This window comes from Arvicanthis niloticus, chromosome 2 (genome assembly GCF_011762505.2).
Source record: "Arvicanthis niloticus isolate mArvNil1 chromosome 2, mArvNil1.pat.X, whole genome shotgun sequence".
Classification (NCBI taxonomy): Eukaryota; Metazoa; Chordata; class Mammalia; order Rodentia; family Muridae; genus Arvicanthis; species Arvicanthis niloticus.
Genome location: NC_047659.1, coordinates 51990877 through 52016492, shown reverse-complemented (window position 1 = coordinate 52016492; position 25616 = coordinate 51990877). Strand labels below are relative to the sequence as shown.

Below are 25616 nucleotides of genomic sequence, written 5' to 3'. Positions count from 1 at the left end.
TACCTGGAACATTCTATTGCCTAAGTAGTTTAGTTTCCTCAACAGGAGAAGGGCTTGAAAAAAAAAAAAGAGGGAGGGGATATCATAGATAAAAGTCAAGAGACAAACTAACCAAATGAAATATGAGCTTTGTTTTGTTTATCTGCTAAAAGAAACAATGAACCTTCTGAGACAGGCCTCTCACTGAATCAGCGCTCACTGCTTGGCCAGACACCGCCTCTCCAGAGCTAAGATCCAGATGTGAAGAACCAGCTTCTACATGCATGCTGGGTATCTGAACCCAGGTCCCTCTACATATTTTACCAACTGAGCCATCTCCCCAGGCCTGAGTCGCACCTCACAGAGTCTGTTCCTTGTATAGTTATGTCACTGTTCAGCCAACATGTGGATATAAACCCCCAAGTATTTTATTTCCGTGAATCTAAATTTGATAGTCGGAAGGCTCACGGGCATTTCACTTGTGCATGTGGTCAGGTTCTACCAAAAATACAGACTTAAGAAATGAGCTAGCAGCCTGACCCTAAGCTATATTTAAAAATAGAGTCATATGTTCCCCCTTATTTGTGTCAATGTTTGAAAATGGACAGCCTAGGTTTAAAATCTGTTTAAGAGACAGAACCAAATGAGTCATGGGGGGAAACTTTGTAAATTGTTCCAGTAAAATATTTTCTTCTTCCTTTCTTTAAAGAAAACATTGCTTTGAGAGCCTGTCAGTCTTCCACGTTTGAGTTTAGCTAATGTGGACAGGGAAGTGGGGCATCCACAATGACTCACACGATAAAATGATCCCATGGCAAAGACCCACAGTTGAGTCCAATTCAAATTAACAGCAGGTTTACTGAATGAAGAATTACTGTTGATCAATTTACAACAGGATATTGATCAAGTTGGAGGGAAAGTCTTGACTAAATGCATCACACTGTGCCTTCTGATGGCAATATCTCTCTGTGTCACAAAGTTGCCCAGATAAAGGGCACAACAAATTGCTCAATGAATCATCCCTGGGCTCAGATGTGCCAGCTAGAAAATGGACTCTCAATCCCTACAGAAGTCATTCTAAGAAGAGTCAGATCGACCTAGCTGGTCTGCTCCCGTGAAGTCATCATATCCTGAGACATCCTAGCGGAACCACTGCACTCAGAGCAGCAGGATTTCAGGATCCCAGAGGTGGGCTGAGTTCCAGGAGTTCTTCCACCCAGGAGCTCAGGATCAGAGGATCACAGAGACATCTGGACCCTGAGGAGTTCTGACACAAGCAAGATAACTGGAAAGACAGGCTCCAGTCAGAGACAGTGAGTGTAGGGAGCACTAGAGTTAATTAGATGGTGAAAAGCAAGCACAAGAACATAAGCAACAGAAGCCAAAGTTACTTGGCATCATCAGAAGCCAGTTCTCCCACCATAGCAAGCCCTGGACACCACATCAAACCGGAAAAGCAGGATTCAGAATTAAAATCATTTCTCATGATGATTATAGAGGACTTTAAGAAGGACATAATAACTCCATTAAAGAAGTACAGGAGAACACAGGTAAACAGGTAGAAGCCCATAAAGAGGAAACACAAAAATCCCTTAAAGAATTTCAAAAAACACAACCAAACAGGTGAAGGAATTAAACAAAACCATCCAGGATCTAAAAGTGTAAGTAGAAACAATAAAGAAATCTCAAAGGGAGACTATCCTGGAGATAGAAAACCTAGGAAAGAGATCAGGAGTCATAGAATACAAGAAATAGGAGAGAGAATCTCATGTGCAGAAGATACCATGGAAAACATTGACACAACTGTCAAAGAAAATGCAAAATGCAAAAAGCTCCTAACCCAAAACATCCAAGAAATCCAGGACACAATGAGAAGACCAAACCTAATAGATATAGATGAGAGTGAAGATTCCTAACTAAAGGGCCAGTAAATATCTTCAACAAAATTATAGAGGAAAACTTCCCTAACCTAAAGGGATGTCCATGAACATACAAGAAGCCTACAGAACTCCAAATAGACTAGACCAGAAAAGAAATACCTCCCGTCACATAATAACTAAAACATCAAATGCACAACACAAAGAAAAAAATACTAAAAGCAGTAAGGGAAAAAGGTAAAGTAACATATAAAGGCAGACCTATAAGAATTACACCAGACTTCTCACCAGAGACTAAAAAAGCCAGAAGATCCTAGACTGATATCATACAGACCCTAAGAGAACACAAATGCCAGCCCAGACTACTATACCCAGCAAAATTCTCAATCACTATAGATGGAGAAAGCAAGATATTCCATAACAAAACCAAATTTACACAATATCTTTCCTCAAATCCAGCACTTCAAAGGATAGTTGATGGAAAACTCCAACACAAGGAGGGAAACTACAACCTAGAAAAAGCAAGGAAGTAATCTTCCAACAACCTCAAAAGAAGATAGCTACACAAACATAATTCCACATCTAATAACAAGAATAACAGGAAGAAACAATCATTTTTCCGTAATATCTCTTAATATCAATAGACTCAATTCTCCAATAAAAAGATGTAGACTATCAGACTGAATACATAAACAGGACCCAGAATTTTGCTGCATACAGGAAATGCACCTCAGTGACAAAGATGGACACTACCTCAGAGTAAAAGGATGGAAAACAATTTTCCAAGCAAATGGTCCCAAGAAACAAGCTGGAACAGCCATTCTAATAACAAATAAAATCAACTTTCAACCAAAAGTAATCAAAAAAGATAAAGAAGGACATTTCATACTCATCAAAGAAAAAAATCTACCAAGATAAACTCTCAATTCTGAACATCTATGCTCCAAATGCAAGGGCACCCACATACATAAAAGAAACTTTACTAAAGCTCAAAGCACACATTGCATCTCACACAATAATAGTGGGGGATTTCAACACCCCACTCTCAGCAATGGACACATAATGGAAACAGAAAACTAAACAGAGACACAATGAAATGAACAGAAGTTATGAACCAAATGAATTTAACACATATCCATAGAACATTTCATCCTAAAACAAAAGAATATACTTTTTTCTCAGCACCTTATGGTACCTTCTTCTCCAAAATAGACCATATAATTGGTCACAAAACAGGCTTCAACAGATACAAAAAGACTGAAATAATCCCTTGCATCCTATCAGATCACCACGGACTAAGGCTGGTCTTTAGTAATGACAAAAACAATGGAAAGCCCACATACACGTGGAAACTGAACAATGCTCTACTCAATGATGACTTGGTCAAGGAAGAAATAAAGAAAGAAATTAAAGACTTTTTAGAATTTAATGAAAATGAGGATACATCATATCAAAACTTGTGGGACTCCATGAAAGCACTGCTAAGAGGAAAACTCACAGCTCTAAGTGCCTACAAAAAGAAACTGGAGAGAGCATACACTAGCAACTTGAAGGCACACCTGAAAGCTCTAGAACAAAAAGAAGCAAATACACCCAAGAGGAGTAGACAGTAGTAAATAATCAAACTCAAGGCTAAAATCAACTAAGTTGAAACAGAAAGAACTATACAACATATCAACAAAACCAGGAGCTGGTTCTTTGAGAAAATCAACAAGATAGATAAACCCTTAGCCAGACTAACCAGAGGGCATCGAGACAGTATCCAAATTAAGAAAATCAGAACTGAAAAGGGAGACATAACAACAGAAACTGAGGAAATTAAAAAAAGTCATCAGATCCTACTACAAAGGCCTATTCTCAACAAAACTGGAAAATCTGGATGAAATGGACAATTTTCTAGACAGATATCAGGTACCAAAGTTAAATCAGGAGCAAATAAACCATCTAAACTGTCCCATAACCCCTAAAGAAATAGCAGCAGTCATTAACAGTCTCCCCACAAAAAACAAACAAACAAAACAAAACAAACAAACAAAAATAAAGCCCAGGACCAGGTGGTTTTAGTGCAGAATTCTATCAGACCTTCAAGGAAGACGTAATACCATTTCTCTTCAAACTATTCCACAAAATAGAAACAGAAGGAACACTACCCAATTCGTTCTATGAAGCTACAATCACACTCATACCTAAACCTCACAAAGACCCAACAAAAAAGAGAACTTCAGACCAATCTTCCTTATGAATAGCAATGAAAAAATACTCAATAAAATTCTCGAAAATCGAATCCAAGAACACATCAAAACAATCATCCATCATGATCAAGTAGGCTTTATCCCAGGAATGCAGGGATGGTTCAATATTCAGAAATCCAATAATGTAATTCACTATATAAACAAACTCAAAGAAAAAAACCACATGATCATCCCAGTAGATGCTGAGAAAGCATTTGACAAAATTCAACATCCCTTCATGGTAAAAGTCTTGGAAAGATCAGGAATTCAAGGCCCATACCTAAACATAATAAAAGCAATATACAGCAAACAAGTAGCCAACATCAAACTAAATAGAGAGAAACTTGAAGCAATCCCACTAAGAGCAGGGACTAGACAAGGTTGCCCACCTCACCCTACTTATTCAATATAGTACTGGAAGTCCTAGCAAGAGCAATTAGACAACAAAAGGAAGTTAAAGGGATACAAATAGGAAAGGAAGAAGTCCAAAATTTCACTATTTGCAGATGATATGATAGTATACTTAAGTGACCTTAAAACTTCTACCAGAGAACTCCTAAACCTGATAAACAACTTCAGCAAAGTGGCTGGATATAAAATCAACTCAAACAAATCAATAGCTTTTCTCTACTCAAAGGCTGAGAAAGAAATTAGGAAATGACACCCTTCACAATAGTCACAAATAATATAAAATACCTTAGTGTGAATCTCACCAAGCAAGTGAAAGATCTGAATGACAAGAACTTCAAGTCTCTGAAGAAAGAAATCGAAGAAGATCTCAGAAGATGGAAAGATCTCCCATGCTCGTGGATTGGCAGGATTAATATAGTAAAAATGGCCATCTTGCCAAAAGCAATCTACAGATTCAATGCAATCCCCATCAAAATTCCAAATCAATTTTTCATAGACATAGAAAGAGCAATTTGCAAATTCATTTGGAATACAAAAAACCCAGGATATCAAGAACCATTCTCAACAATAAAAGAACTTTCCGGGGAATCACCGTCCCTGACCTCAAACTGTACTACAGAGGACTAGTGATAAAAACTGCATGGTATTGGTACAGAGACAGGCAAAAAGATCAATGAAATAGAATTGAAGATCCAGAAATGAACCCACACACCTATGGTCACTTGATCTTTGACAAATGAGCTAAAACTGTCCAGTGAATAAAGGACAGCATTTTCAACAATGGTGCTAGTTCAACTGGAGGTCAGCATGTAGAAGAATGCAAATCGATCCATTCTTATCTCCTTGTACAAAGCTCAAGTCCAAATGGATCAAGGACCTTCACATAAAACCAGATACACTGAAACTAATAGAAGAGAAGTTGGGGAAGTGTTAGGAGCAGCGTGAGCGTGATAACATTCGCCATTACAAGATGGCGCAGGCATCCTGTCCTCCCACAAGTAAACAACTAACTACACAGGTGCAAAAGGCAAAAAGCACGCCAAAGTCACTGCCCATCCCAGGGCGTATTATGGGTAATGAGTGAACAGCCAATCAGAAGTGAACACGCCACTCTAGGGTACATATAGCAGTGCCTTTTCCAGGCTTGGGATCTTTCCGCTTCTGCTGATACAAGAATAAAGCCTCGCTGTGGTAACTACCCGAACACTGCCTCACGTGCCTCTTTCGCGGGCGAAGGGGACACAGAGGGGCTCGGAATGGGGAAGACCCCCGGATACCTAGGCACGGGGGAAAGTTCCTGAACAGAACACCAATGGCTTATGCTCTAAGATCAAGAATTGACAAATGGGACCTCATAAAATTGCAAAGCTTCTGTAAGGCAAAGGACACTGTCAGTAGGACAAAACTGCAACCAACAGATTGGGAAAAGATCTTTGCCAATCCTACATCCAATAGAGGGCTAATATCCAATATATACAAAGAACTGAAGAAATTAGACTCTAGACAACCAAATAACCCTATTAAAAATGGGGGTACAGAGCTAAACAAAGAATTCTCAACTGAGGAAACTCGAATAGCAGAAAAGCACCTAAAGAAATGTTCAACATCCTTAGTCATCAGGGAAATGCAAATCAAAACAACCCTGAGATTCCACCGCACACCAGTCAGAATGGCTAAGATCAAAAACTCAGGTGATAGTAGATGCTGGTGAGGATGTGGAGAAAGAGGAACACTACTCCATTGTTGGTGGGATTGCAAGCTGGTACAACCACTCTGGAAATCAGTCTGGCGGTTCCTCAGAAAACTGGACTTAGCATTACCTGAGGACCCAGCTATACCACTCCTGGGCATATACCAAGAAGATGCTCCAACATATAACAAGGACATATGCTCCACTATGTTCATAGCAGCCTTATTTATAATAGCCAGAAGCTGGAAAGAACCCAGATGTCCTTCAACAGAGGAATGGATACAAAAAATGTGGTACATTTACACAATGAAATATTACTCAGCTATTAAAAACAATGAATTTGAGAAATTCTTAGTTTAACAGATGGAACTAGAAAATATCCTGAGTTAGGTAACCCAATCACAAAAGAACACACATGGTATTTACTAACTGATAAGTGGATATTAGCCCAAAAGCTTGAAATAGCCAAGATTCAACTCACAAACCACATGAAGCTCATGAAGAAGGAAGACCAAGTGTGGGTGCCTTGGTCCTACTTAGAAGGAGTAACAAAATACCCAAGGGAGCAAATATGGAGACAAAGTGTGGGACAGAAACTGAAGGAGGGGCCCTCTGGAGACCATTCCACCTGGGTATCCATCCCATGTGCAGTCACCAAAGGTAGATGCTGATATGGATGTCTGGAAGTGCATGCTGACAGGAGCCTGATATAGCTGTCTCCTTAGAGGTCTGCCAGAGTCTGACACATTCAGAGGCAGATGCTCACAGCTAACCATTGAACTGATCATGAGGTTTTCAATAGAGGAGTTAGAGAGAAGACTGAAGGAACTGAAAGGGTTTGTGGCCCCATGAGGAGAGCAACAATACCAACCAACCAGAGGTCCCCAGGGTCTAAACCACCAGCCTGGGAGCACATAGGGATGGACCCATGGCTCCAGCTGTATATGTAGGTGAGGATGGCCTTGTCAGGCATAGGTGGGAGAGGAGATTCTTGGTCCCATGAAGGCTGAACGCTGAGTGTGGGGGAATTTGTGGGTGGAGAGGTGGGAGTGGGGGGATAGGTGGGTGCACATCCTCACAGAAGCAGGAGGAGGGGGGATGGGATAGGGGGTTCCTTGGTGGGGGTTTGAGGGTAAGGGGAAATGTAAATAAAATATCCAATAAAAAAAGATAAAAGAAAAAAAGGAATCAGATCAATGTGTTGCTTTTACATGCTGTTAGCATGACAATTAAACCAAATAATGGAACTCTTATGTCATAAAATACCGAACTTTAAGATGACAACACTGAGCTGGTGGGTGGGGTTGGGAGGCAGAGGCAGGCAGATCTCTGAATTCAAGGACAACCTAGTCTACAGAATGAATTCTAGGATAGCCAGGACTACACAGAGAAACCCTGTCTCAAAAAACACAAATACAAAAACAAACGAAGATAAACAAAAAGATGCCAACACCGCATCTAAATAAAACAATTCAGGCTGCAACCCTGTGCAAATCAGTTCTCTCAAGATCAATGGGACATCCTACCTTAGAAAAGGCTTTCTTTTTTCCAGGTAAATTTAGTAAGTCCCTAAGGTGGGAGAACTCTTCTCAAAACTTATGTTTGATATAAAATAATAAACATTAAAATAATGGCAGAGAATAAATACAATCAGTCCTGTTGACGTTCACAGAAGTGAGCTCACATGAGGAAAGGGGAAAGAAGCAGAGCTCTTAAATGGCATGGCTTTCAAGTAGGTGCCTGGCAGGTACCATCGATCTGTAGAACTAGTTGATTAAATATTGATGGAATGCTAAAGACTATCCAATAGTAATCATTAGGGTGATAACAATCACGTTGTACATTTTCTAACAGAGGATTTCTGACTTTTTATGTGAAGTGTTTATATGTAGTAAACTGAAATATATATATATATTTCATATATATATATATAAATATAAATATATATATATATATATATATATATTTATTTCTTGGTCTAAAAACTGACCTGTGTCCTATTAGTTTGCAAATCGTCATTTGAATGAATGAATCTAGGAGCAGAAAGCTTCTCGAATCATATGATTACACTAAATTATTCCTGAGCTTTGGCTCCTATGCTCCCAAGGACCGGCTCATGAAGAAATAGGAGAGTGGTATTAGAATCCATGAAGATTCCCCAGATTACCTATGTCTATATAATCGTCTCCACTATCACCACCACTGTCTGCACCCAGAACAAGCAAGTGTGAGGAGGGTATGCAGTGGGCAAGCCTCCCCCAAGAGCAAGCACTAGCACCACAGATTTCCACATGGGAAGGCAGAGCGCTATGGATAGCAACGATGCGGGGGAGGGGTGGTGTCCAAGGGTTGAAGGCCAAACTCACATGGCCTAATATGTCAAATGGAACATATGAATTGGCACTAAAAATGCAGTATGTGTAAACGCCAAAAATGACAAGCAGATCATAAAACCCTGCTGGCTCTGAACTCATCATTTTAGTCTCCTGGGCAAAACCAGAACCAAGTTTCTTTACAAAAAACAAAACAGAAAAATTTTATTGTGTGCATGCTCATACAATGTTGTCTGCATGCAACCATATAAGGAAACCAAAGGTAACACTACAGCCATGTTAACGCTGAGGTCTGCAAGCTGACACTCAAGAAGTGAAGGGTAGTGTCTTGCTTCTACATAATAGGCTGTAAATAGAAATATAAAAGTTAACCAATACTTTTGAATGCTTACGTACTTTCCTTTAAAAGAAAGTCAACTGGAACTTTTTCCTGAGATGACTAAACATAACAGGGATTGTGATGTACTATTTTAAGATCAGATGAGAGGGTATAAAGAAGCCCCTTGCCATGACGTGGTGACGTGTCATTATTGTTGTTATTCAGACCGCCTGATCCACCCTGCATTTGCTGCAGGTGTGTGTTCTTCACACTCACCTTTGGTTTGTGTCAGTGTTCTAGCTTGGCTGCACCATCACAACTGTTTCTCAGTGGATTTGGCCTCGGATGCCTTCAGCTATTCTTGCTTTGCCTCGGTCTGTCAGCCCTGCTGGCACTGCTGGTGCCGTAACTGTCTTCTTTTGTTGGTTTCCCAGCAAGAACCTGGAAGAGAGTGACAACAATCACACAGGGCATTTCCACACAATGTCCACGACACACTCCAGAAGATGTCTCCCCCAACAGCTCTCTGGATGAGGGGGCTTGGACTGGCCATTTCGGCTTTTACTGCTTCAGCTCTGTTTACCTAGCTGCAAAGACATGACCACTGCCCTGCTCAGTGCTCACACTGCTGATTCACACCTGCACTCTGCCCAGAGTCTTGAGAGAGAGCCTTCGGGTGACACAGCGAATACTCTCAGTGAGGACAAAGTCCATGAGTCCATTGTCTAGAAGCAAGCTCAGCTTCCTGATGAAACATGAATAAATACTAGGCAGTACTTTACAGATAACAGGCATGAAGCAAGATCATCACATGAGCTTGTGACTCTACTGACAAGACCCAGGTGTCCTCTCCAATTTGCCCCTCAAGAGTAGACCTGCTGCTGACGGTACTATCACAGAATACAGTTTTCAACTTGGCATTATCTCTCAGGAAGCCAAAATACACAGACTGAGAAAACAAATGTTTACTTTAAGGATAAAGGAAAAAGCCAGTCCCAAAGCAGACGCCTCACCAATTACACCAGGTGCCCTCTGACCCTGAAACACAAAGGCAGCCCTTTCCCTCAAGCCACAGACTCCTCTCTGGCAAGCTCTACACAGCACTAAAAGTATTCATCAAGCTAGATGCTGTGATCCACACCAATACTCCTGGTTCCTGGGAGGCTGAAACAGGACGATTTCGATTTTGAGGTCAGCCTGAGTTCCACAGTAAAATCTTGTCTTGGAGAAAAGTAAAGTAAATGAATATAAATAAAAACTAATTTTGAGGGGGGGGAGTTTACTTATTGAAAGTGTGTCCCTATCTACTCTCTTTTTTAACAGACCATGGCCTACTGAAACTGCAAAAGGGGCCTGTCGACTCTCAATGCTATGGATGGACTGGTTATTCTTTTTTTTTTTTTTTTAAGGGGAAGGGTTAATATAGGGTCTTATTCTGTAGTCCACACTGAGCCAGAACTTCTGGAGATCCTCCTGCCTCCGTTTCCTAAGTGCTGGCATCACAGGGAGTCACCGTGTCCAGCTTGATCACTTTGTGAGTATCTTTGTGCCCAAAAGCATTTCTTCCAAATTCCTCTCCATCTCTTGAATCAAGAATAAATCTATTATATGTGTTATATATTTTAGATCTAAGCAAACTTAACAGTAGATAATGCTGAGGGCATAGATGGAGTATGGTTAATATCCATCAAGATTGTTTCTGTGCTCGGCACGGCATCTTTTAATTTTTGGCACACAGGATTCCATTCATGCCCTTTAATCTTACACAATTAATTGTAGGCAGATGGTGAAATCTAAATTTTTCAGAACAGAAACTCTACTAGCCACCTTCTCCTTGCTTATGTCAGTGAAAGATTCTATCAAGCTTCTGGCACAAACTGAAGGAAGGAGTATATTAGAGTCCTGGGCTATGTGGAAGTTCCTTCTACTCTCCCCTACCCCATTTTCTTCCCTAGACACTCTTCTCAACTTCTTAGCATTTCAAAAGTGAAAAGGTCAAGAACAGAGGATGATGTGATACAGTCAGGGTTTCCGGCCCTTCCCTCCATCCCACCTCTAAAGAAGAGGGTGATGCAGAGTGAGTCTTGGGCCCCTAAGTAAGAACACTCCTTCTTCCCTACATCCTCTCTGTATCCTCACAGCCTGTGCAAACCAGACCTGGGCCCAAGGAACACTTTCTCACTTCTCCACTTCCTTCTCCTATCTTCTTGGCCAATACACCCTTCAGAATCTCCCTCTGAAGCTCAGTCCCTGGCTAATTCACCAATCTTCTCAACTCCCTTCCCTGAGGCTTTTGGTCTATTGTCCTCCTGTGAGGTCACCCTGGTATCAGAGTGACTTCTGTTCATATCTAGTCCTCACCACTGAAAATAAACTCTCAGAAGCAGGGCTCATATCTCAAATACCCCATCCACACCCTAACACAGCATAGGACAGAGTTCAGAATGGTAAGTTACCAGGTTTTAATTTGTGTGTGCCTTACACAGGCATGAGATCTATTATTGTCCATCATGATAAGGGAAGGCTTTTGCACTGTTGTGCAGTGCCAAGATCGAGGCGTTTTGGCTTGTTTTGAGACTGTTATTAGTGTTCATGTAGACATCTGCTGTGACCTTCCAGGGGACTGAGTGGTCTGGGTTAAAATTATTACACACTTCAGACATAAACAAACATCTCTGAGAGCCAGAAATTAATGGATATTATGGCTGTACATATTAATTGATGAGGATAGCCAGAGCTATATGGTAATATCTGCATTATAAATTCCCAGGTAAATATCTTGTTTTGTTAAAAAAAAATCGTTCACCAAGTGATAAGTCACCTTTATTTTAATTAAGAACCTGCCCAGAGTTTCACTTTGCATAGAAACTGCACACAGGAAAGAAGTCCAAAGGTGAGAAGTTTATAGAGTTTGAGTCTAGTTGCTCAAACCAGGTGAGAGTACCTGTAGAAGATTAATTCTTAAAGCTCAGGTAAGAAGTCTGCCCAAGGCAGAGACAGGAATGGTTCTCTTTTATGAGCAGAACCTAATTGATGTTTAACAAGAACAGCCTATTTGCTTTTTATCTACCGATACTGACAGAAGGAATCATTTTCTAATTTAATAACAACTTCGTCAGTACAAAAGGTCTCCCAACACCTCCCTCCTGAGACAGTCATTAACTGCAAGTTTTAAAGGTTGAAAAGTTGATTTGAACAAAATCTCCCACACCAGCCAATACTCAAGTAGGAGCTTCTGGGAGATCTTGTTGAGGAGTCTGGTGACTTGGCAATGATTCTGAGCGGCTCGCTCAGGAAGCTGAGGGTCAGCATCGTCCCCTCAGCCCTGTGACTAATCCTCCCACAGTCTGCATTCTGCCCACCAGACATCGTGCTCTTGTCCAGGACATTCTCCACACTTCTTATTTCTCATTGGAGTACATCAGGGATACAGATGAATTGCATCAAAGACTAGATGGTACCATGAAGCTACTAGACAAACTTACATAACACAAGGAAACTGGAAAAGCAGGCTCCGCGTAGCTCTGCAAAATCACAAAGGGAAGTTTCATAAAATCGGTTAAAACAACAAAGACCATCATCACGGTGGTCAGCAAAGGGCTTACACAGTAATCTACAAGACAAGGTCATTTCACAACAAAATGAGGACACTTGAGACTCTGACTGCTTTCTCTAAATGTTTGGTCATGGGTTTTAGCTCAATGTCTGCTCTACTTCCACAAGGTCGAATTGGTCTCAATTCCTATGTTACTTCCCGATAGAGACACTTCAAGACCTTACTCAGTTATGTTACATTGTCTGTCAACACCGTCAACAGAAAACCAATGATAAGATCAACAAACTGCAGTGTGTTGATAAGAAACAAATCTTTTCTCCTCCTACCAAGGGTTTCCACACTAGTACAACAATCCAGTATCTTTAATGGAAATAAATTGTGCCAGGGTAAGTTCCCAGAGATGAAAAACACACATTTCTGTAACTTTTCCCTAACAGGTAGGCTTCGCTGAAATGTAGCTAGTCAAGTTAATGCAGCTATGTATCACAGAAGTTAAAATCCACCAGCTGAAGGAACATGCCAGAGTTATACTATTAACCGACCCACTCAGTAGTAAGTCCCAGTAGTAAGTCCCGAGTATAAGTCATTTATATACAAAACCACAGAATGAAGAGGAGTTAGAAGTGAAAAAGCAAGTAAAAAAAAAAAAAAAAAAAAAAAACAACTTAGCTTCAGATCACAGGACAAGGCAGGCGGATAATCCTTTTTAAGCTACAAAGCAGAAAATGTGTTATGATATTCACAGCACAAAAATGTGAATTCTAGCTTGGAATTTGTAAGCAGGGCTAAGTGAGAAGACAGAAAGTTACCCCCCCCCCAAAAAAAAGGCATTGGAAGATTAGTACCCCTCAGCAGGAATGAGCAGGCCAGGATGAATGGGCGACACTTCGAACAGCATGACCAGAGTGACCAGCACACAAAAATTAAGAGCTGATAAGTGAGGCTGGTAGATCTAGGACTTGTTGCTTCTCAGAAGCGGAAGGCAAGAGAGTGGGGAGGAGCACCACAGGAGGCTTGGGACCACACAGGTTTTAAGCATCCGTAAAAGATGCATTTTACTGTGCAAGCTGAAAGGCACAGGAGTGAAACTCAGAGGACAGGGTCCCATGACCATGCTCCAGAAAGGCAGACCCAGCAGCTAACATGGACGAAGAGGCAGCAGATGGTCTCAGAAGGCTGCAGCAGCAATCCAGATGGGAAATGAAAGCTCTGGGTTGTGGGACATAGGAACAAGAGAACTTAATAGCCGATAGGGGAGGCCCAGTCTGTATCCTCACTGATCTTTTCTTCCCTCTCTCAATCCCTCCCTCCCTGTTGCTTCATTTCTGTGGTGCTGGGATACAACCCAGCTCACTGAATCTGCAATTGCGGAACCCAAGGATTTGATGGCCTCCCTAGCACACACAGTTCGCTCAACACAAAGCACCTCTCCTCAATCTTCTCCATGTCCACAATGTTTTCCAACTTTTTTTGTTTGCATCTAACTTCATTCAAAATTATTTTTCTCTATTAGAGGGAAAAGGACTTCATTTTTTTTTCCTAGATCCTAAAGACCAAGTAGAGAAATAATCTTGCCCTATTAAATATCAAATGACTTTTTTCTTTCAATTTTGTTAATCTTGACACAAATTCAGATCAAAATTCTGGCTAGAGATTACTTAAAGGAGTCTAAAACATTATTATTTCCTCACTAACTTTTACCTTACATCTCAAAATAAACATTACAGAAAGTGCTCAGCAGCTCAATTGAGTTAAATCTGATAAAGCCACTGATAATCTCATTAGCTATAAAGCACAAGTAAACATGCTACAGACACACTCTGCTCTTGTGGATGGTGTATCCTCTAGAGCTAGTCAGCAGGTTTTCTCTGTAAACAACCTTCAGATCCGTGACTATTTTAAGTTGTGCAAGCCAAACAGTCTACTACTTGATTCAGCTATTCAACCCCGTGTCTCTGAGGAGACAGACAAACAGAAGCTGCAAAGGCATGAACGTGGCTAGGTTCCAGTAACACTGCAGCAAAAGGGACTGAACAGGCTGGGTGTGGTGACAGAAACCCTGTAATCCCAGCTCTCAGAAAGCTAAGGCAGGAGGCTCAGGAGTTCGGGGCTAGCCCAAACTACACAGCAAGGCCATGTCTCAAAACAAATGCACAAACACCCTGTGGAAGAGCTGTGGTTAATCCTTGTCTAACACTCACTCAGTTTGTCAACCTGGAGTGGTTTTTGTTTGTTTTTCGTTTTTTTATCTTTACTCCGTAATGTTCGTAATTTTGATTGAGTGAGAAAATAATTCTTTTAAAGAAAATGTTCATTGCTGCTGATGGGTAAAAGGACAAACAAGGAGCTGGAGAGATGGCTCAGTGGTTAAGAAGACTGGCTGCTCTTCTAGAGGACCCAGGTTCAGTTCCCAGCCCCCACATGGTGACTCATAACCATCTGTAACTCTAGCTCCAAGGGATCTGATGTCCTTTCTGGTCTCCTTAGGTACCATGCATGCACGTGGGGCACAATAACAGGCAAAACATTCAATATACGTAAAATGAAATTTAAAACAAGGAACAAACATAATTTGAAAGATTCAAGGAGACATGGCAGTCCAGGGTAAATTTAAAGTAGAATATATGAACAACAAAGAAGATGTTGAATAGATTTCTGTTGATTATACAGTTCAACAGTCTAAAATCTCTTGGATTCAAAGCTTCGCACTACACAGAGTAGAGTCAAAAATATTTAGGCACATGCTGTACTTAATGAAGCCTAGAGACATGTTTACTAGTATGGGGATTTAAACGAGAACTAAAAAACCCTACTGCCAAACTGTCATTAGTTCAAATCCCAGTTCTTCCGATTACCAGTAATGTGATTCCAAGTAATTTACAGGGCTTCTCAGTACCTCGCCATCTATAAAGGAGAGCTGAGGTACCTACCACCTGTTAGGATTGTCTGAAGACCCAATTGATTCATATGTGTAACACTTAAAACTCAGTAAGTGCCCGCTGTTCTTATAACTCATTAAAAGCAGAAACTACAGGTTGCAGGGGGCTCTTTGCAGATTAAAATGAACTGACTTTGCCCACATATGTCTTAAGCTTTCGTCAACAGAATCATTTAGGTTCAGTCCTAACAACAATGGCCCTCTCCACTAAAATCTTTACCAACTGAAAGTATTTCCACCTTAGCTGATTAGATTTCTCTAACCTTCCACAGCTAAAAATATCAACTGGAGAATTCTCCCAATGCACGCCATGGGTTCCGTAACACAACTCCTTTAAACGGGGAAGGCCTGCTCTTTCTCAGACAGAAAAAAATCAATAGCTTTCCCTTTGCCTACAACCAGACCAATCCAAAAGGAGGTGGGGGAGGGGACAGGAAATTGAGAAGAAAGACAAAGACCCTTAATGACTCTCAGCCTACAAATAAATCCTCATCTGTTTGCCAGAGAAAGGGAGAACTGGGCATCAGCACACACACCTGACCAAAGAAGGGAGTGGGAGTCAATTCTAAAACCATCCAAGCAAAGAGAAATCATGATACGTTAAATTGTGTGGAATGGCTGACTTCTGTCTGAACTATTTGAACAAGGCAGATGGAGCAGCTTCTGTCAAAATGTTTAGTCTAAAAGACCATTGTGACCCACACCTTAACTACTTTTATTATACCAACAGTATTTTGTTCCCTGAGGAACTGCCAAAAGGAACACTGTGTTCTCATTAACAGGATTATGCTCTGACCATAAATTAAGATATTAGGGTTAAAACTGCACCTAGGAAAGGAGAAAAGGCTCTGCTTCTTAGCCTTCTACTAAAGAGTCCTCCATCACATGACCCCAAACCCAGCTATGTTCCAGCTTTATCTCATACACATCATAAAGCTTCAACCACAGCAAGCTTCTTACAAACACCTGGTCATACCTGCTCTCTTCCCACCCTGTGTTCCTCCACCTAGACGTCTTCCTCTCACATCTCCAAAGTGTGCATCCTATCTTAACCTTTATTTCACACCATAGGGTGTGAAATTATTCCCCATGGCCCAGCAGAAATCATTTTTCCAGTTTCTTGATCTTTATAATTCCTGTTCAATCCCCTTGGACTCGCAGTGCATCTTGATGAAGACTGGCATACACAGCTTCTTCTTTAGAGCAGTGTCCATATCTGGTCCTTCTCTGTAAGTCCATCTGCACCATGGGCATTCAGACTTCTCATTGAATATGCAAGAAAGGCGCCAAACTGTGCTAAGTTCACTATGATTGACCACTTACATGAAACGCACAAGCACATGGGGCCATGTGGCTGCGTGGTTAGGTGCACTGGTTGCTCTTCTGGACAACCCAGGTCTGATTCCCAGCATCCACCCAGTGGCATGCAACCATCTGTAACTCCAGTTGCAGGGGATCTGACGCCCTCTTCAGGTCTCCAGGCACTGTACTCAGTATGGAGACATTCATGTGCAGATAAGACAGCCATACACACACAGCAAAATAAAATTCAAACAAACCCTCCAGTTTTCAAAATTTGCCTTCTCATGAAACGGGGAAGGTTTATATTAGTTACAGAGCAAAAAAGCCACTGTTTGTATTTGTCAGTCACTGGCCGACAACTAAGTGGTCCATTAGAAAGCTTCTTTCAAGCCGAGCAGTGGTGTCGCACGCCTTTAATCCCAGCACTTGGGAGGCAGAGGCAGGTGGATTTCTGAGTTCGAGGCCAGCCTGGTCTACAGAGTGAGTTCCAAGACAGCCAGGGCTACAGAGAAACCCTGTCTCGAAAAACAAAAAACAAAACAAAAAAAGCTTCTTTCTCATTAACATAACAGATATACCCCCAAGTTAGATAAATCACAGGAAAGAGTTTTATTTTTTCACCAATGTAGATTCAAAATGTTGCTTGCCTCTAGGCTTCAGATAAAGAGATCTCAAGACTTGTGTACATAAGTGATCATTCCAATAGTCATCTTTAATGTGCCTTGATTATTCAAAATGTAAAAAAAAAAAAAAAAATATCTGTGAATCTGGCATGTTACAAAGCCCAGGAGTGCTGAGACAAAGACTAATAAGAGAACTTGTGCACCTTGGCAACCTGACACTACCTGGGCAGAGCCTGGCGGTCCTAACATGTCACTGGGTACTTACTGATGTGAGTACTGGGTTGCTACACAGAGACCAGCTTCACTCGTATGCAAGGCTTCAGGGCTGTGCTGATGCGTGTGCACTTGACAGATGCCTGGCCCACTCCCCACTATCTCAGTCTTCCACCCATATTTCACTGCCTTCTCCCTTCACAAACTATAGCATAAGTGAGTCTAACACACACTCTCAGGTATGAGAGAATTTCCTATGGCCAAACCATGCCATGGCAGATGACCCAAGACCTGAACTCACATGGAAGCATAGACCATTACAGCACTTCCTGACTAACGGTTGTATTAACGGGAAATATTCTCTTGGATGATCCATCTGGAGCAGCTTTCGTAGCAATGACATTTGGGATACTCAGCCTCTGATGTCACACCCCTAGTGTCACTTGCATTCCTGCAATGACAACGGAATCCTTGGACAAGTCGGGAGACTCTTAAGTATTTTGAGTGAGTCTTTAAAGCAACATACAGTCGTCACTTAAATTATAAACATGTCTGTCCCATACAAACTGAGGTTAAAATAATATTAAGATTTATATATTCAGGAAACACCATCTAGTGGCAGGGCTATGAGTTATGCTATGTTTTGCAATTACATAATCGATACAAAAGGAGTATAAAATATTGGTGATATTTTTCATATGCCTTAATTGAATACTCCTGGCTAAATCTCTGTGTTTACCTCTTTCCTCTTCAGTTACTTCCGTGTGATTATTTCAAGCTGTTCCACTTCGTTGGTCTTTAGGATCTTAGCTGGTTCCACAGTTATTTTTTTTCTCATTATGTTACTACAAAATTTAACGACTAATTCTGGCATGCTGGAATTCTTATGACTAAGCTTCCTGCATTAAGACATATTGCAGGAGCAATAAAATCGAATCAACGTGAAAGAGTGGGACAGTGAACAATGCCGTCCATTACAACGCAAAGCTGTTCAGGAAATTTAATTCGATGTTATAAACCGATAAGGAACAAATATATGGGGGAATCTATGCAGCCTGCGTTATCACATAACAGCAATCTCCTAGGAATGAGAGCCAGTTTGAGGTGTAAGCAGAAGCCCAGAGTACTACTGAGCACGTGAGCCTGGAAGTTAAACAAAGAGGCACCAATTCCAGTGTGGATGCTTTCAGCTATGGAACCCAGGGAAGGTTCCTCTCCTCAGCTGCTCCTCAGTTTCCTTATCAACAGAATGGAATTTAGTTACTTTAGAGATTACAGATAGGATCCTGTTGAAAGGCCAAACCTATTCCATATTGGGACTAGCCTCCATCTTAAAAGAAAAAAAAAATCCAGAATGACCTGCAGCAAAACCCAAGCGACATCCATGTACCAGGAAGGACCCCCACTGCTTGTCCCTGGCCAGTGTTACTCCCTAGCTACTTTTTAGCAACAGTTAATCAAAGATTAGTCTGATTGTTTCAGAAGTACTTTCAGACCATCGTGACTGTATACAGTCTTGCTTCAGAGCACTTACCTGCCCATGTACAATAGTTATTCAATTAGATACTCGCCAGGCTAAACTCCCCTCCCTTGCTCACCATCCTATAAAGCCTTGTCCCCATAAGAATGCAGGGCTGCAACCTCCCATTCTGCAGACAGAGATGCAAGTGTGGCCCAGGCTTCAGCTTGTAAATAAAGACCCTAATACGATCGCATCGAAATTGGCTCCTTGGTGGGTGGTATTTTGGGGTTCACGAACGATTCCTGGCACAACACTGTCACGTAAGGAAGATCTGGTCAATGCGGAGATTACATAGTATCTTAGCAATGGGAAAGTCAGGGTACAGTGTGTCACTCACGTGCTTATGGGATGTTGGTCTACGCAAACCGGCTGGTGCTGCCACTCAAAGTGCAGCTTATAATTATGCACAGTGCATGCATGTGATAGAAATGCATCAGTTACTAGCTCATGTGTTTGCTGTACTATATTCTTTAAAGTTTAGGTATTCCCCTACTTACAAAGTTTACCTTAGGGCAGGTTGTTGAGGGGGCACCAGCCTCAAACCTCTCCTGTTTGCTATGTCTTAACTGTATCATTTTATTTTATGCTTGACTTAAGCTCTTCTGTTTTCTTCATAATAGGCATAGGAACAATAGGATGCATACACACACACACACACACACACACACACACACACACTACTGTTTGCACACTCTATAGTGCTACAGTAATGCAGACTTTCTAATACAGATCAACTGAATGAGATTAAAATGTTTGATTTTCACAAGTTAAGACCTAGCACTTCTACAAAAACCATACTATTTTGGCTGACCAATTTGACAACTCAGAAAAATCACACGTTAAAAAAAAAATCACTGAAAAGTTCCGTGTCAAATATCCAACTTTTACAAGACTCAGATATAAAGTGAAACTCAATTTCACTTTTCTACTCTAATCACTCTGTACTTGTTCTGCCTTGGGGGAGGTGTGTCTGTTAGTGAGGTTTTAATTACTATAGCATACACTGGGTACTCCACCATCACAGTTGTGTCTTGCATCCATCTATTGATTCCTCGTTTATATCCTTTATGATATAGAGGAACATAGCACAGCAGAGTTAAATGACAGAGCTATAACATGGTCTCCTGATACGCATACGTAAAGGAACAGGAGCTACATAAAGCAATATGAATTAACCTAAAAGGGCCAATGTCTCCCAATCCACAAGCTAAACCTTAGGTTCCATGAGGATACACTCATGTGCAAGCACTGGAGGCCATCGTAGGACAATGCTGACAAGTCCCAAGATGGAAGGCGTGCTGAGGACAACCTAGCAAAGAGACAGAGAGGTCCTTTGAGGCCACCTCTAAGCCACTGTACTAATCCAGCATGACTCTGCATCAAGTGTTCTGATTATGAGTCTGAATAAATACCTATATTTAAAAAATATAAGTGAGCAGAATGTTGAGGACATTGTTGAATATTCATACAAAGTAGCAATCCACAGAAATTAAGAGTGACGAATATTCACACAAAGCAGCAATCCACAGAAATTAAGAGTGACTTCCTGATATGTATAATATTGTAGGCAATTGCCTTAGTTAGGGTTTTACTGATGTGAACAGACACCATGACCAAGGCAACTATTATAAGGTCAACATTTAATTGGGGCTGGCTTACAGGTTCAAAGGTTCAGTCCATAATCAAGGTGAGAACATGGCAGCATCCAGGCATGGTTCAGGAGCAGCTGAGAGTTCTACATCTTCATCTGAAGGCTGCTAACAGAATACTCACTTCCAGCCAGCTAGGACAAGGGTATTAAAGACCACGCCCACAGTGACACACCTACTCCAAGAAGGCCACACCTCCTAATAGTGCTACTCCCTGGCCCAAGCATATACAAACCACCAGAGCAATATAGGCAAGTAACATCATAGATTCATCTCAACATAAGAAGACCATGGTGGGGCTGGAGAGATGGTTCCAGAGTTAAGCATGGCTGCTTTTCTAGAGGACCCAGGTTCTATTCCCAGCCCTCCTCTCATGATGACTCACAATCAGCTGTAATTGCAGAGCCAGGGGATCTGATGCTCCTTTCTGTCCTCTGTGGGCACCAGGTACATATGTGGTCTACAGACATTCATGCAGGTAAAATACCCATACACACAAAAGTAAGTAAATAAAGTTCTGTTTTGTGTTTTTAAAGACCATCGGGTGTTTCCATTTAAATAAACCTCAAAGACAGACTAAGTTAATGTGTTATTACAGCACTCAAAATGGCGATTACTTGGGAGAGGGGGGTCTGATTGGGAGGGGCATTGAGAAACCCTCCATTGTACCAGAAATGCTCTAGAGCAGTAGTTCTCAACCTGTGGGTCGTAATACCTTTGGTGGGGTCAAACGGCCCATTCATAAGGGTCACATATCAGATATTTACACTACGACTCATAACAGTGGCAAAATTACAATTATGAAGTAGTAATGAAGTAATTTTATGGTCACCACAATACGAGGAACTGTATTAAAAGGTTGCAACATTAGGAAGGTTGAGAACCACTACCCTAGATCTTCATACAGAGGTGGCTTTATTTATTTATTGATACACATTTTTGAAATACTATCCATTTAACCTTTTCTCCTCCCCCTCCCTTGCAATATCTGCTCAGTGCCAACTGCTGGCTAACCATCATCGACACATCACGCATGGTTCTCATCCCCAAGGCATCTGGACATTAATGGAGGCAGGTGCTTCACTATTGACCGTGTTCATTTGGCCCTGATAAATCACGCATCATCTTCAGACACTGCACCTGTCCTTGTCTTCAATTATTTAACATTGCCTATGTTAAGTCACTAATTTGCCTAGACATGTAAGTTCTTTGGCTGTTTCAAATCCCACCCCCCTGGTCCTTCAATGCCCCACAGTTATCTTACTATAGAACAGCTTGCAGTCACCATCACTGCCCCTTCCTTGGCCTTCAGGTATTCTTTTCTCCAGGTCTGGGTTTCTCTATCCCATATGATATTTGGGAATTTGCAAACCCCTTATAGAGAGGTACATGGCTTAGACCTGCGAACATCATGCTGACCAGTAGAATACAGGGTGTGGCTTGCTATTCAAAGTTTGCTCTTATTAGCTATCCTACCCTATAGCTGCACTTGGGAACATCGAAGAGGTAAAGCAGGAAAAGTAAAGGGGTTGGAGGTACACTGATGGCTTCCTTGTGTCTTCTGGGGAATCAGATGCAATCCAGAGCAAAACCCAAAACAGCCACACCTGCCTGGACACTCCATCTTCCAGTGAGAGCCATGTACCAACATGCCCAGAAAATGTCCTTGAGAATAGCAAAAACAATGTCATGCTTATTTATCCCTTGATATAAAAAATAGTTTTGAAATGTAGCTTAAGTTTGCTAAATGAAGAAAAGTTGTAAAAAAAAGTTTGGGCCTCACTGTAAAATGTACTTAACAGCCTCTTCAAATGCTTTCACAGAGGGGGGCAAGTTGAACAACCAGAAAGTGCTTCAACCTTAATTTTTCCTTCTTGTTCTAGATACAGGAGGTCCTGTGGTTAATTCTTGAAGCCACTTCAAAGAACAGGTCATAAGGTCTGCCCTCTCCTCAAGTCTCGCCCCATGGATTAAGGTTTTATGTCTATGCTCTACCTGGCAGTTCTCAAGGCAAATGCTCTGATTCTGCAGGCTGGGCCAGATCCTTCTGTTAGGCAGTCTCACAGCATCTGCATTTTTACTATAGCACTTATCAGCTGGCTATTAGAGTTCTATGAACTTTCTTTAGCATATGGTCCATCCATTAGTCTAAGCCTCTCAAGGCCGCACGGTGTTCATGGTATATGCTGGCAAGGGAATTCCAAAGTTCCAGCAGAACAGAGTGAGGAAGAGGGGAGAAAGGAAAGAAGAAAATTACAAGCCAGAAAGAGAAAGCAGTGGGAGGCTTGAGAAAGGAGTCCATGCCTCCCTCCTCCTTGTCAGACTTGAGCCAGTAGTAGACCAAGCTTCTCATGCCAGTCTCCTTTCAATACCAAAAGGCTGCCATCCTCCCAAGGGCTGGCCAGTGCTTTCCAGTGCAAAGCCACCATTAGAGAGTCAGTGGCCGCTAATGTAGCTGAGGGACAATTATCTAAGCCTAGAAATAGAACCTGAAAGTAAAAGTAAAATTTAGAATCCTGAACACAATTTTACCTTGTTTAGTCATTTTATAAAACATAGGCACATTTTAATGGAAGCAACGATTAGCATAAAACTCTAAGAAAAATTGGTGAAAAACCTCTGTATCCTAATGGTCTCCTTTGAGCTGTCTGTGAAATCTCTACCGGCAATTCCTAATGTAAAAGCCAAGGAGCCCATGGAAGGTGCACAGTTATTACAAGGGACCTGAAAATGCACATAGAGTGCAGGCATTTCCTATGCACAGAGTCCATAAAACCTCCATTATTACCATGTTGAAGATGACGACATTTTCATGTAGAAAGGGACCCCCATACTCCAAACAGTTTAAAGTCATGCCACCTAGAATCTGGTTATAGTTTGGTCCTGTTTCCTAATATGTTAATGGAAGAGGCCCACTTGCTAAATGCAACCTGATTACTCTATCTGAGCACGAAGTGTTTCCAGCCTTATTAGGAAACTCACTCGAGGTGCATGCAAAGGACTATGCTGCCTAACCTAGTACTTGGAAGAATGTGATGGTGATTCATGAATCAACACTAAAAGATGCTAAAGGAGGCAGTGCTGCATGAATGATAATGATCAGTTTCGACATCTGCATAAGATGCTTCAAGTCAAACAATCACAATTTGCTTTTCCTGCATATGGGCTTGACTTCTTGGTAAAATGATTTGCAGAGCTGAAAGATCTTACTGAGCAAAGAAGAGGGAACTCACTGAGACAGTGAGGTCGGAATCCCAGGTTGCAGTCCAACTGTGGATCCTAATGAAGTCCAACAATTTCCTGTTGGCTCACACTGATAGCTACCCTTGACTGCCATTTCAAACTATATCATAAACCAAGGATGCCAGGCTGCTAGAGGGCCCCAACAGTCTCTTCTGCATGTTCTTCTTGTCTCAGATCACATTAGCACATAGTTGTAGGAGGGCTCTATGGTAATACTACTTCTCCACACAGCCCAAACGCTAATTAAAAGCTTGGAACTGTGACATACTAGAGGTACTGACAAGGATTAATGAAGTTCAGGGCATAGGGGTTGGGTACTGTATGGAACTGGACACACCTTCTTCAGCTGTGAACATTAAACGCTTACTGGACTCCTTAACCACCTCCCATATTTTCAAAACCAGCAATCCAAGTTAGATATACTTTGATATTTGATATGTTAGATATACAGTTTCAAGTGAAGGACATCCATGTGAACCTCTGTCCTCTATTACTGACATTAAATGAAGATCTCAGGAACAGTGAACATAGCTGCCACTGGCCAGACACTACCTGTAAGCAGGCACTTTTAGAAACTCAAACACTCTCAGCTCCCTCTCTTACAGATCTCCATGGGATCCCAGCATCCTAAAGAGGGAAGCCATTAAGCTGTTTGCTGTTAGACTATTTAAAGGAATTCATCTCGTGCCACAAAGCATTTTAGTGTTGCCTATTTCAAAACATTAGCAATCCCTCTCTTTAGAAATGAATTTTAGGTTAAATAAGCAGAGTGGCTCCTCGGGTTTCATTTGTTTTGGTTCATGAAATAACTTCCCTTGGAGACAGATTCTGAACACTGGTGATGACATGCAGCTCACTAACATTTTAAACTATCTTAAAGTGCTGGTAATTTTCCACCCCCTAATAAGAAATCATTTCTTTGAAATATGGTTGAGGGACATTTTAATATTCAAAATAGTTGAACATGTTTAACATACTCATTTAAAAAAAAAGCCAACATCCCTCAAGTCTGGCCTCATAAAGTAAAACAAGAAAGGTTATTACAAGCAATGTCCCAAATTAATTCACCTTTGGATTTAATTTTGAATTTCACTATCAAGTCAGCAAAATAACTCTGATCTGTATCTCCAACTAGCCACATCACATCCATGTAAGGTTCACTTCAGTTATTAATTATGTATAGAATGCATGTGTTCCCACCTGACTTGATTTTAAAAATTAAGTCAAAATGTCCTACACATTCTATTTCCTTAAAGAATAATAATGTCTTGGTCAGGCCAAGACAATGGCCCAGTGCTTGCTTAACTATAAAGGAAGAGAGCTATCATGAGCAGGAGGGGGCTTATAGCCAGTTATTGTTGTCTTATATTCCCAGTCTGATGATCTCATTTCAAAACATAAAATACTTTCTCAAAAGCAAAAACAAAAACAACAAAAACTAACCCACAAAAAACAAAAAAAACCAAACCAACCTGCTCAATCTAAGAAAGCAATTGCAGAACAGTCAAACAAAGTTGAAACTTGCTCAACAGAGAATTCCCCCTGTGAGCCTCTGCAATGTGTTTTCTGATCTCTTCATGTTACACAAAATACTTTGCGCCAAGGCCTGCAGCCATTCCTGCACTCTAGAAGCCAGTGACAAATACTTGAATTTCACCTTGCTGAACTGCTCTCAATTCATACTTGTACAAATGTAACTTTTGTAAAAGGGCAAAGATATATGCAGAAAA

General features: G+C 41.2%; 1 protein-coding gene across 5 annotated transcripts in view; it reads right to left on the bottom strand.

Annotated features, from left to right (window-relative positions):
• The window catches only part of Osbpl6 (oxysterol binding protein like 6), a 181437-nt gene that overhangs the window by 92697 nt on the left and 63124 nt on the right, over positions 1 to 25616 (bottom strand). For 4 of the 5 annotated variants that reach the window (XM_034494606.2, XM_034494614.2, XM_034494609.2 and 1 more), the window contains exon 2: positions 9117 to 9281. The gene's annotated coding sequence lies outside the window, so the exon portion shown is untranslated. Of the gene's footprint in view, positions 1 to 9116; positions 9282 to 25616 lie in introns of those variants that run through there. The other variant, XM_076928936.1, reaches the window with a different exon arrangement.